Here is a 13,094-nt window from a genome sequence, read left to right as displayed (position 1 = left end):
CTGAAGATTTGGAAGGTTGTAGAGATCACAGAGGGGCAGCAGGGAGAGAAGGTTTCACTGAACTCCCGTTGAAGATTTAAATGGGTAGGTTTCCCTCAAAGAGACTTCGCAGTGTAGAAGTAGAATCACAAGCATGAGAAATTCTGCAGATGCTGGAATCGAGTGAAACACACAGATTGCAAGAGGAATTCAGCAGGTCAGGCAGCATCTATGGAAAAGTGTTAACAGTTGACATTTTGGGCCAAGACCCACTACTTTCTAGAGTAAGTAACTAGTCAGTGAGTCAGGCTTTGTCCAGGTTGAGGAAATTTGGGAGGGCAGTGATACCAACTTGGACAGCAGAGCCCAGAAAACATCTATTAAATATGTCTGTGTGACCCCTGAAACAAAAATAGTACTTGACTTGGCCTTATTGTTGCCAGAGTTTATTATGTCTTTATTTCAGGTATAACAAATGCTATTTTATTGTTTGTATTGGATGAAAGTGTTGTTTTAAGTTGAGGGAAGTTGTGTTGGCTTGGTGATGAAGTTTGGGTATTTGTGAAAAAACGATGTCAAGGTTGAAAAATTGTGATGGTTATATTCAAACACTGTTACTGGGAAAATGACAGGTCGAATTTAATGCAGACAGATGTGAGGTATTATATTCTGGGAGGACAAGCCAGGAGAAGACTTGTATAGTATCTGGTAGAGAACTTTGGAGTGCGGAAGAACAGAGGAACCTGGGAATGCAGATGCATAATTCCTCGGAAGTTCCATCACATGGAGATAGGGTTGTAAATAGTGTTTATGGCACATTGGCCTTCATAAATCAGGGCATGGAGTACGGGAGTTGGGATGTCATGTTGAAGTTGTATAAGGTGTTGGTGAGGCTGAATTTGGACTTATGTGTGCACATTTGGTCACCTATCATAAGGAAAGATATCATTAAGCTTGAAAGAATGCTGGAACTTGAGGGCCCAGAGGAACGTTGACTTTATTCTCTGGAGTGCAAGAGAATGAGGGATGCTAAAGAGGTATGCAGATTTGAGGGGTTTAGATATGGTAAATACAAGCAAGCATTTGCCCCTCAGGTTAGCTGAGACTAAAAGTAGAAGTCAAATGTAAAATATTTAAGTGGAATCTGAGGGGAAACTTAACTCAGGGTGGTGTGAGTATGGAATGAGCTACCATCAGAAGTGGCAGATGCAAGATCATTTGTAACATTTAAGTTTGGATAACATGGATGAGAGGTATGGAAGTCTGTGAGCAGGTAGATGAGACTAGGCTGGCATGGACTAGATGGGCTGTAGGACTTGTTTCTGTGCAGTAGTGCTTTATAACTCTCTCACCATGTTTATCCTGGTTTTAATGTTTAACTTTTATACTTTGCACTACAGTATCATTGTCTCGGAATGCTGCAGGAAAATTGTGCATCTAATGTTTGTGCACCCTGCAATGAAAATATTTGTGAAAGAAAGGATTTGTTCACTGTAGATCCTTGTTTTACATATACTGTGACTATAAATTTAGATCCAATTTAGCAATCATAAAATTGTCAAAAGCAAAAGGAAAGCCACTCAGTCATGTGTGAACTTTGTAACAACAGTACAGTAAATCCCACCTCGTGCTCTTCCTCTAGTTCAGAATGGGACAATGCCATTTCGGAATCAGATTCCTTTTAAAGCTTTTGGATTCACACTTTGGTACTGTAACAAGTTTTCACAAGACAACCAAACTGTACCCCCCCCCCTGTTATACAGTATCCGCATCTACTTGCCTCACAACTTTGAGGACCAACACGGGCTCTGTGGACTGAATAGCCATCCATTATTCTATAGGGAAATATGAAAAGTAATTGATCTCCTCGTTTCATTACACGTACCGCATACAACCTGCTTCCTGGTTGTTTCCTCAATGTAATGTTCTCAGAAGGTACAGTGAAAATATTCCATGAAGTATGCCCTGAAGAACACCCTTCCCAATTTGATTTATCTAATTAAGATCTTTTATTATTATTGCAGTACCTTTCTTTTAAAAAAACACCGTTATTTCTTGATTTCTGTTCCTTCCTGCAGTATAGTAACTATCCTAAAGTACTGGGGGAGCTATATGCTACTGTGATCTTTGGCTTGTTACCTTCCCTGCTTGTTACTTCCATGCCTGGAGTATTATGTGTATTTCTCATTGCTGTATTATCAGAAGGATGTGACCAAGTTGGAGAAAGTGGAAAAATATGGATGTGAAGGGCTTGAATTATGAGGAGAGCCTGGATAAGCTGGAGTTATTTTCCCTGGAGTCTTGGAGGTTGACAGATAATCTTGTAGATTTTTGTAAAATCTTGAGGGGTGTAGTGCATTACTGCAGAGTTTTTTCCAGTCTCAGACTAGAGGGCATTGTCAAAGTAAAATTTATTATCAGGGTACATACATGTCATCACATACAGCCCTGCGATTCTCTTTCTGTGGATATTTATGGAACAGTGACTGTAGACAGGATCAATGGACAACAAACTGTGCAAATGGAGATCTAAACAAATAGCAATAAATAAAATTTTAATAAGTCCTTAAATGAGTAGCTATCCCCTTTTGTTCAACAGCCTGATAGTTGAGGGGTAGTAACTGTTATTGAATTGGTGGTGGGAGTCCTGAGGCTTTTTTACCTTCTACCTGACAGCAGCCAGCCTGGGTGGTGATGATCTTTGATAATGGATACTGCTTTGCTGCAGCAACGTTTCATGTAGATGAGCTGAACTAGGCCGAATCTACTACCTTTATAGGTTTAAAATGAGATTGGTTTAAGATGAGAGGTGAAAGAGTTAAAGAGGGCTTGAGAAGCAAGTTTATCCAAAGGGTGATGCTTATAGGAAACAATCTGGCAGAGGAAATGGTAGAGGTAATTAAAAATGATTATAATATTGGAAAGGTCGATGGATTGAAAGGGTTGAGAGGAGTATGAGCCCATTGAGCTCAGGAAGGTGCCTTGGTCAGCTTGGATAAATTGGGACAAAGGGTCTGTTTCCTTGCGGTTGAACTCTGTGACTCTTGTGTGGACGTCAGAACTACACAAAGTACTTCATCTGAGGCCCAGTAAATAACTTCCCTGCATAACATTTTGTTCTCAGGTAAATGAAGTTATTTGAGAAACACTATTGCAGCTCAGGACATTGGAGTTCGGTTCCGATGTTACTCTATAAGGAATCTGTGGAATGTGTTGGTTTCCTCCGAGTACTCTGCTGGTTAGCAGCTTAATTGTTCGTTGTCCAATGATTAGACTATGGTTAAATCAGGGGTTGCTGGGCAGCGCGCTCGAAGGGCCTATTCTGTATTCTAAATAAAAAATAAATTCCTTACATCATCTTCCCCATCGTGTTATCTTGTGCTGACACCTTCTGGGATAATTGTTTCCTTATTCTTTAGCGCTTTGTCCATCTCACAATTCTCCTACCAGTGTTAGTCTTCCCAAAGTACATCTTATCAGCGTTAATTCTGTCCATTGGAGCAATTGATTAATATCGACCCGTAGGCAGAGATTATCTGCCTCACTATGAGCACCAATCAGCTTCATGTCATCTCTGAAGTTTGTAGTCATACCTGCTCCATTCATATCTAAATTGTTCGTGTAAACAATGCGGGTCCCTGTGGTACATCAAGCACAAAACCAATCTCCCTTTTCCTGCACTCTGCACAAGGACTTATCCAGAGTTTAGTGGGCTAGGGCTTCTCTCTTTGGAGTGAAGGATGTTGTCAGGGGAAATATCGGGGGCAGTAACAGAGTAGACTGTTTATTTATCTTACTTTGAGATACAAGTGATCTGATTTGACAAAAAAATGTTAATCAGACTCAGACTGACAGATGTCATGAAATTTGTTGTATGGCAGCAGTAGTACATAAAAATTTCCATTAAAAATAGCGCAGAAAAAAGAACAAAATAGTGAGGTAGTGTTCATGGTTTCAGAAACCTGATGGCGGAGGGGAGGAAGCTGTTCCTAAAATGTTAAGTGTGCCTATTCATGGGATTGGTAAAAATACAAATGAAGGCATGGGAGGATCCCAGAAAAGTTCCTGTCAATGTGACACCAACCTAGTTTTGAATACTATGTTAGCTTAAAATGTTAAGTGTTAAAAATACTGGCAACATTGAAGTGATTTGTTTCTTGGCAAGTGACGGTGAAATTGCTGATTGCATAGTTTGAGGACTGACTGAAGTCACACAGATGCTGAGATCTGCAGCAACAAGCAACCAGTTGGAGAAAGTCATTGGGTTGAAATCAACCGCTGAGTTTTAACCCGAAACGCCAACTGTTTCTTTCCTCCCACACACATAAGACATAGGAGCAGAATTAGGCCATTCAGCCTTTTGAGTCTGTTCCAGCATTCCATCGTGGCGGATCCTGGATCCCATTCAATCCCAAACATCTGCCTACTCACCGTATCCTGGACACTGACCAATCAGGAAACAATCAACTTCTGCCTTAAAAATACATGGCATCCACTGCAGCCTATGGCAGAACATTCCACAGTTCACTACTCTCTGGCTGAAAAAAAATTCCTCCTTACCTCTGTTCTAAAAGGTCATCCCTCAATTTTGAGGCAGTGCCCTCTAGTTCTGGATACCCCAACCATAGGAAACACCCTCTCCACATCCACCCTATCTAGTCCTTTCAATATCTGGTAGGTTTCAATGAGATTCCCCTAGCCCCCCAGCATTCTTCTGAATTCTGGTGTGCACAGACCCAAAGCTACCAAACGTTCCTCGTATGTTAACCCCTTCATTCCCAGAATCATCCTCAAGAACCTCTGGACTCTCTCCAACGACAACACATCCTTTCTGAGATATGGGGCCCAAAACTGTTGACAATACTCCAAGTGTAGCCTGACTAGTGCCTTATAAGGGTTAGTATTATCTCCTTGCTTTTATATTTTATTCCCCTTGAAATAAATGCCAACATTGTATTTGCCTTCTTTACCACAGACTCAACCTGTAAATTAACCTTCTGGGAGTCTTGCACGAGGACTCCCAAGTCCCTTTCCATCTCTGATGTTTGAACCTTCTCCCCATTTAGTTAATAATCCACACTATTGTTCCTTTTTCCAAAATGCATTATCATACATTTCCCACACTGTATTCCATCTGACACTTGTTTGCCCATTCTTCCACTTCATCTAAGTCCTGCTGCAATCGCATTGCTTCCTCAGCACTACCTACTCCTCCACCTATCTTCGTATCATCCACAAACTTTGTCACAAAGCCATCAGTTCCATTATCTAAATCATTGACAAACAATGTGAAAAGTAGTGGTTCCAATACTGACCTCTGAGGAACACCACTAGTCACTGACAGCCAACAAGAAAAGGTCTCCTTTATTCTCACTCGCTGCCACCTGACTGTCAGCCATTACTCTATTCATGTCAGTAACACCGTAGGATTTTATCTTGTTCAGCAGCCTCATGTGGCACTTCATCAAATGCCTTCTGAAAATCCATGTAAATGACATCTACTGCCTCTCCTTTTTCCACCCTGCTTGTTACTTCCTCAAAGGACTCAACAGATTTGTCAGGCAAGGTTTCCTTTGACAGAAACTATGCTGACTTTGACTTATTTTATCATTAGTCGCCAAGTACCCCAACACCTCATCCTCAATAATAGACTCCGACACTCTCCCAACCACTGAGGTTAGGCTAACTGGCCTATAATTTCCTTTCTTTTGCCTTCCTCCCTTCTTGAAGAGTGGAGTGAAATTTGCAATCTTCCAATCCTCCGGGACCATACCAGAATCAAGTGATACTTTTTTATTTATTTACTTATTAAATTTTTAGAAAATTACAAAGAATAAATGTAATGATAAAATAGTGAAAGAGAAAAAAAAATAATATTGACCCTCTCCCCCACCCCCCTTAAACCCTTATCTAAAGAAAGAAAAAAAAGAAAGAAAGAAGAGAAAGATTGCCTGGATATCGGAGGATCCCCACATGCTCATGGAGTTCAAAATAATTTTAATTTTAATTTTTACTTTTCCCAATTACTTTATAATTTTATCTTCAAAGGACCTATGTATTTAATCCTATCTTTTGTAGGTATGGGAGCCAAATTTTCAAAAATATATCATATTCATTTCTTAAGATTATATGTAATTTTTTCAAGTGGAATACAACTATATATTTCATTATTCCAACGATCCATAGTTAAATATAAGTCAGATTTCCAAGTAACTGTGATAACATTTTTGGCTACTGCCAATGCAATTTTTATAAATTTTTTCTGATACTTATACAATTTAAGTTTTGGTATTGTCCCTTCAATGTCTCCTAATAAAAATAATATTGGACTATGTGGGAGTTGTACTCCAGTAATTTGTTCCAATAAAAGTCTTAGATTTATCCAAAATGATTGAATTTTAAAACAAGACCAAGTAGAATGTAAAAAAGTACCAATTTCTTGATTACATCGAAAACATTGGTCAGACATATTTGAATTTAATGTTTATTTTCTGTGGTGTTATATATAATTGATGTAAAAAATTATATTGTACTAATCTAAGTCGAACATTTATTGTATTTATCATACTATCAGAACATAATCTTGACCAGTTTTTTCCATCAATTTTAATATTCAGATTCCCATTTTTGTCTTGATTTATGAATTCCTGATTTAATTGTCTGTTTTTGAATCAAATTGTACATACAGGATGTAAATTTTTAAATTTTTTCCTTTTTGAATTAATATTTCTATTTCGCTAGGTTTTGGCATTAACATTGTTTGACCCAGCTTTTCTCGTAAATAAGCCTTTAATTGAAAATAACAGAAAAGAGTGTTGTTTAATATTTTATATTTATTTTTTAATTGATCAAACGACATCAATATACCTTCAAAACAATCACCTATATATTTAATCCCCTTTTGGAACCAATTATGTAAAAGTTTATTATCCATAGTAAAAGGAATAAGCCTATTTTGAATTAAAGTTCTTTTTGCTAATAAAGATTTCTTTATCTCATCATCCATATTTACCTTATTCCATAAATCAATCAAGTGTCTTAATATAGGAGATTCTTTTTTTCCCCGTATCCATTTGGATTCCCATTTATATATAAAATCTTCTGGTATGTTTTCTCCTATCTTATCTAATTCTATTCTAATCCATGCTGGTTTTTCTTCATCAAAAAAAGACGCAATAGATCTAAGTTGATTTGCTTTATAATAATTCTTAAAATTTGGAAGTTGTAACCCTCCTAAATCAAATTTACATGTCAATTTTTCCAATGATATTCTTGACATCTTTCCTTTCCAAAGAAATTTCCTTACATATTTATTCAGTTCTTCAAAGAACTTCTGAGGCAATTGTATTGGTAAAGTTTGGAATAAATATTGCAATCTAGGAAATATATTCATTTTTACAGCATTAACTCTACCTATTAATGTTATTGGTAACATCATCCATTTATCAAGATCCTCTTTTATTTTTTTTAATAATGGCAAATAATTTTGTTTAAATTTTTTACATCATTATCAACTCTTATACCTAAATATTTTTATCCCATTTATTGGCCATCAAAATTGAGTTACTAATCAACATTGATTATAATTTCCTTTGGTAAGGGGTAAAATTTCACTTTTATCCCAATTTACTTTATACCCTGATATTTTCCCATATTCTTCCAATCTAAAAGATAGTCTTTGCAAAGATTGCAATGGGTTTGTTAAATAAATCAAAACATCATCAGCAAATAAATTAATCTTATATTCTTCTTGATTAACTCTAAAGCCTACAGTGTCTGAATCTGTTCTAATTAATTCAGCTAATGTGGGTTTTCAAAGCTTGTAGGGAGATTTATGCCGGTTAGAAGAATGGGCTGAATGTTGGCAGATGGAGTTTAATGCTGAGAAGTGTGAGGTTCTACATTTTGGCAGGACTAATCCAAATAGAACATACAGGGTAAATGGTAGGGCATTGAGGAATGCAGTGGAACAGAGAGATCTAGGAATAACAGTGCATAGTTCCCTGAAGGTGGAGTCTCATGTAGATAGGGTGGTGAAGAAGGCTTTTGGAACGCTGGCCTTTATAAATCAGAGCATTGAGTACAGAAGTTGGGATGTAATGTTAAAATTGTACAAGGCATTGGTAAGGCCAAATTTGGAATATTGTGTACAGTTCTGGTCACCGAATTATAGGAAAGATATCAATAAATTAGAGAGAGTGCAGAGACAATTTACTAGGATGTTACCTGGGTTTCAGCACTTAAGTTACAGAGAAAGGTTGAACAAGTTAGGTCTCTATTCATTGGAGCGTAGAAGGTTGAGGGGGGATTTGATCGAGGTATTTAAAATGTTGAGAGGGATAGATAGAGTTGACGTGAATAGGCTGTTTCCATTGAGAGTAGGGGAGATTCAAACGAGAGGACATGATTTGAGAGTTAGGGGGCAAAAGTTTAAGGGAAACACAAGGGGGTATTTCTTTACTCAGAGAGTGATAGCTGTGTGGAATGAGCTTCCTGTAGAAGTAGTAGAGGCCAGTTCAGTTGTGTAATTTAAGGTAAAATTGGATAGGTATATGGACAGGAAAGGAGTGGAGGGTTATGGGCTGACTGCGGGTAGGTGGGACTAGGTGAGATTAAGAGTTCGGCACGGACTAGGAGGGCCAGAATGGCCTGTTTCCGTGCTGTGATTGTTATATGGTTATATGGTTAATGGGCAGCCTTGTCTAGTTGACCTTGTTTAAGCAAAATGGTGTTGAAATCTGACCATTTGTAACTACTTTAGCTTGAGGATTAGTATTTAAGGTTTTGATCCATTTTATAAAAGATTTTCCTAACTCATATTTTTCCAATACCTTAAATAAAAAATTCCATTCCAATCTATCAAGTGCTTTTTCTGCATCCAAAGCAACTGCCACACTCATTTCCTCTCTTTTTTGTGCCAAATGAATTATACTAAGTAACCGGGTTATATTATCCATTGTCTGTTTTTAATAAAACCTGTTTGATCCATATGTATTAATTTTGGTAAATATTTAGATATTCTATTAGATAAAATTTTTGCTATTTTATAATCTGTATTCAACAAAGAAATAGGCCTGTATGATGTTGGTTTTAAAGGATCTCTCTTTTTTTGGCAATACAGTTATGATCACTGTTGAAAAAGATTGTGGGAGTTTATGCATTCTTTCCACTTGATATATTAATTCCATAAAAGGAGGAATTAATAAATCTTTAAATTTTTAATAAAATTCAGGAGGAAAACCATCTTCTCCTGGGGATTTATTACTCTGAAGTGATCCTAAAGCTTCTTCAACCTCTTTTAATGTAAAGGGCATATCTAATCCTTTCTGTTCTTCCAAATTTAATTTTGATAAAAATGTATCTATCTCGGCAATCTTATTTTGTGATTCTGATTGATATAGTTCAGTATAAAATTTTTTAAAAGTTTCATTAATTTCTAAAGGTTTATAAGTAATCTTATTTGCACTTGTTCTAATTACATTTATTGTCTTAGAAGCCTGTTCTGTTTTCAGCTGCCAAGCAAGAATCTTAAGTGACCTTGCACCTAATTCATAATATTTTTGTTTAGTTCTCATAATTACTTTTTCTGTACGATATGTCTGGAGTGTAGTATATTGTAATTTTTTATTAACAAGTTGTCTTCGTTTTTCTTCTGTCATATATCTTAGATTCTTTTTCTAACTTTGTGATATCTTTTTCCAATTGATCTATTTCTGCCATGTATTCCTTCTTAATTTTAGATGTATAACATAATCTGACCCCTTAAATATGCTTTCATCGCTTCCCATAATACAATTTTATCCTCAACTGAATGTGAATTTGTATCCAAAAAAAATTGAATCTGTTTTTTCATAAAATCACAAAAATCTTGACGTTTTAATAAAATTGAATTAAATCTCCATCTATAGATCGATTCCTCCTTATCCATCATTATCATTGTCATTATCAAAGGGGAATGATCTGACAGTATTCTTACTTTATATTCCACACTTTTCACTCTATCCTGAATATTTTTTGATAATAAAAAAAATCAATCCTTGAGTAAGTTTTATGTCTATTTGAATAAAATGAATAGTCTCTTTCTCTTGGATTAATTTTTCTCCATATATCAATCAGGTTTAAATCTTTCATTAATGATAAATTTAGTTTTATTACTTTTGATTTTGTAGCAACTTTAGTTGACCTATCCAAAACTGGATCTAAACAAAAATTAAAGTCTCCACCTATTAATATTTTATCATGTGCATCAGCCAAGTTCAAAAAATCTTCTTGTATGAATTTTGCATCATTTTCATTTGGTGCATAAATGTTCATAAGAGTCCATAATTCTGAAAAAATTTGACAATGTATAATCACATATCTCCCCACAGAATCAATTACTACATTTTGTATTTTAATTGGTAGTTTTATTAACCAAAATTGCAACTCCTCTCGATTTCGAATTAAATGAAGCTGCAATGACATTTCCAACCCAATCTCTCTTTAATTTCTTATGTTCTGTTTCTGTTAAATGTGTTTCTTGTAGAAAAGCTATATCTCCTTTCATTTTCTTATATATGTTAAAACTCTCTTTCTTTTCACAGGTCCATTAAGTCCATTGACATTAAAACTTTAAAAATTAAGTAAATTAATCATTCATAATACCTTGGGAAATCTCTTTAAAATTCTCCATGTTGCTATGTGTCTCTCCCCAACCATTCAGGCAAAAAAGAAAATAGAAGAAAGGTAACATAAGAAAAAAACCCAAAATACCCCCCCCACTAATGTTGCGAATAAAAAGAAACACAACATTACCCCCCCCCCCCCCCCATTTTACGGGCCATGGCAATCGCCATGATTGTACACGTGAAACTCGCAGCCATCGATCAGGAGCTCCTCCAGCCCCCCCCCCCCCCCGCCAAAAAAAAGAAAATATATTAGTGAAGAAAAAAAAAGAAAAGAATTAATGTCTCTACTCCCAATTAGTACTCCTCCACTATTTTTTTTCTTATTCCTTATAAATGTCCGTCAAGTCCAACCTCATCTCAGTCTTCTTCATTAGTCCACTTCATTTCTATAATTCTTTACTCCCCCTCGTGGATATCAGGTAATTCTTGTACAAATTTCTCCGCTTTCTGGTAGTCAATGAAAAATCTTCTTTCTTCGTTATCCAGGAAAATTATTTTGCTGGGTAGCTCAATAAAAATTTATAGCCCTTTTCCCATAAAGATTTTTTCACTGGATTAGATTCCTTCTGCCTCTTCAGAAGATAGTAGCTTATGTCTGGATTTAAAAAAACTCTTTTCCTTTCTATCATCAATGGCCCATTTCTCTTTTTAGCACCTTGAGTAGCTGCCTTAAAGATCATTTCTTTATCTTGGTACCTTAAGCATTTTATCAAAATTGTTCTTGGATTTTGATCTTGTTGAGGCTTTGATCTTAAAGCTCTGTGTACTCTTTCAATTTCAATTACTTGACTTCCCTCTTTCATTTCCAAAATTTTTGGAATCCATTCTTGGAAGAATTTTATTGGATTTTCTCCCTCTATACCTTCTCTAAGACCAACAATTTTAATATTATTTCGTCTACTAGAGTTTTCAAGCCCATCTATTTTTTCCAACATCCGTTTTCTTTCTGTTGTCCAGGCAAGACTATCGTCTTCTATCTTATCTATTCTTTCAGTTTTTACTTCCATCTCTTTTAACTTTATTATCCATCTTCTTTTGTTTTTCCACCACATTATTGAGTGTAATCTTAATCTGAAAGATATAAGATATCCTTCTTATATCTGTTCTTATAGCTTTTAATTCATGCATCATATATATCAGGGTATCTCTTATGTCTCCTTTAATCTTCATCTATTTCTTCGTCAGTGTTTCCCCCAGAGAATCTGATTCCACTTCCGGTTCACTTCCCATTTCACTTCCAGCCGTAGTTGGGATTTGTAGTTTTGTTAGTATCTGTTCATGCATACTTGTTTCTTCGCGCATGCGTTGTTCTTGCCGTTTCTTCTTAGAGACCGCCGACATTGCCGCAACTTCCTGTCTCACACCATCAGAAGTGCCATGCACTTCGCCGGGAGGAGATCCAACTTGAGTACGAGGCTTCGCCGAGACAGTTAGGCCTTTTCCCCGTAGACTTGCGCAGTTTTCAAAGTAGTAGCTTTCTTCTGTTTCGGTTTAGGAGCTGTGGTGAACTAGATATACCTGTCTGACTGCTCCTGTGGCTCCTCCCAAGACCCTGCTGACTACCCTTGTGGCTCCTCCCACAGACCCCTGTATAAAGGCGACTGTGGCCTGCTGCTCTCCCTCATTTTCCCCAGGATGTAGTGTTGTTCTTCAGTCAATAAAAGCTGATATCTCACTTCCTAAGTCTCGGCGTGAGTTATTGATGGTGCATCAGGAGCCATATCTAAAAATAATCCTGAGTTGCTTATAAATAATTTCTAGTAGGTATTTGTTAACTCTTCTTCACTTAAACCCTATTTCATTACTTTTTACGAGGGAGCTGGATTCCCAACGTCTCTATCCTACGTCATCACGTGACGTCCCCCAGAATCAAGTGATTCTTGAAAGATCATGACCAATGCATCTTCAACAACCTCTGTCAGGACTCTGGGATATTGTCCATCTGACCCAGGTTACTTAACCACCTTAGACCTTTGAATTTGCCTAGGACTTTTTCCTTTGTAACAGCAGTGGCATTCACTCCTCCCTGACACTCATGGACCTGTGGCACACTGCTAGTGTCTTCCACAGTGAAGACAGATGCAAAGTACCCATTAAGTTCATCTGCCATTTCTTTGTCCCCCATTACTACCTCACCAGCATCATTGTCCAGTGGTCCAGTATCAACTCTCACCTCCCTTTTACTCTTTATATAATTGAAAAAACTTATAGTATCCTGCTTTATATTATTGGCTAGTTTGCCCTTATATTTCACCTGTTCCCTTCTTATAGCGTTTTAAATTGCTTTTTGTTGGATTTTAAAAGCTTCCCAATCATCCAACTTCCCACTCACTTTTGCTATGTTATATGCCTTTCCTTGGCTTTTATGCAGTCCTTCACTGCCCTTGTCAGCCATGGTTGCCTACCCCTGTTTTTGAGAACTTCTACTTCTGTGGGACATATCTTGTG

At 36.7% G+C, this 13,094-nt stretch overlaps 1 protein-coding gene across 2 annotated transcripts in view; it reads left to right on the top strand.

Annotated features, from left to right (window-relative positions):
• The window catches only part of rnf4 (ring finger protein 4), a 55,922-nt gene that overhangs the window by 901 nt on the left and 41,927 nt on the right, over positions 1 to 13,094 (top strand). The gene's annotated exons all lie outside the window — the stretch shown is intronic.

This window comes from Hemitrygon akajei, chromosome 6, assembly GCF_048418815.1.
Source record: "Hemitrygon akajei chromosome 6, sHemAka1.3, whole genome shotgun sequence".
NCBI lineage: Eukaryota > Metazoa > Chordata > Chondrichthyes > Myliobatiformes > Dasyatidae > Hemitrygon > Hemitrygon akajei.
Note: the sequence above shows the minus strand (reverse complement) of the source record. Positions and strands in the feature narration are given on the sequence as shown.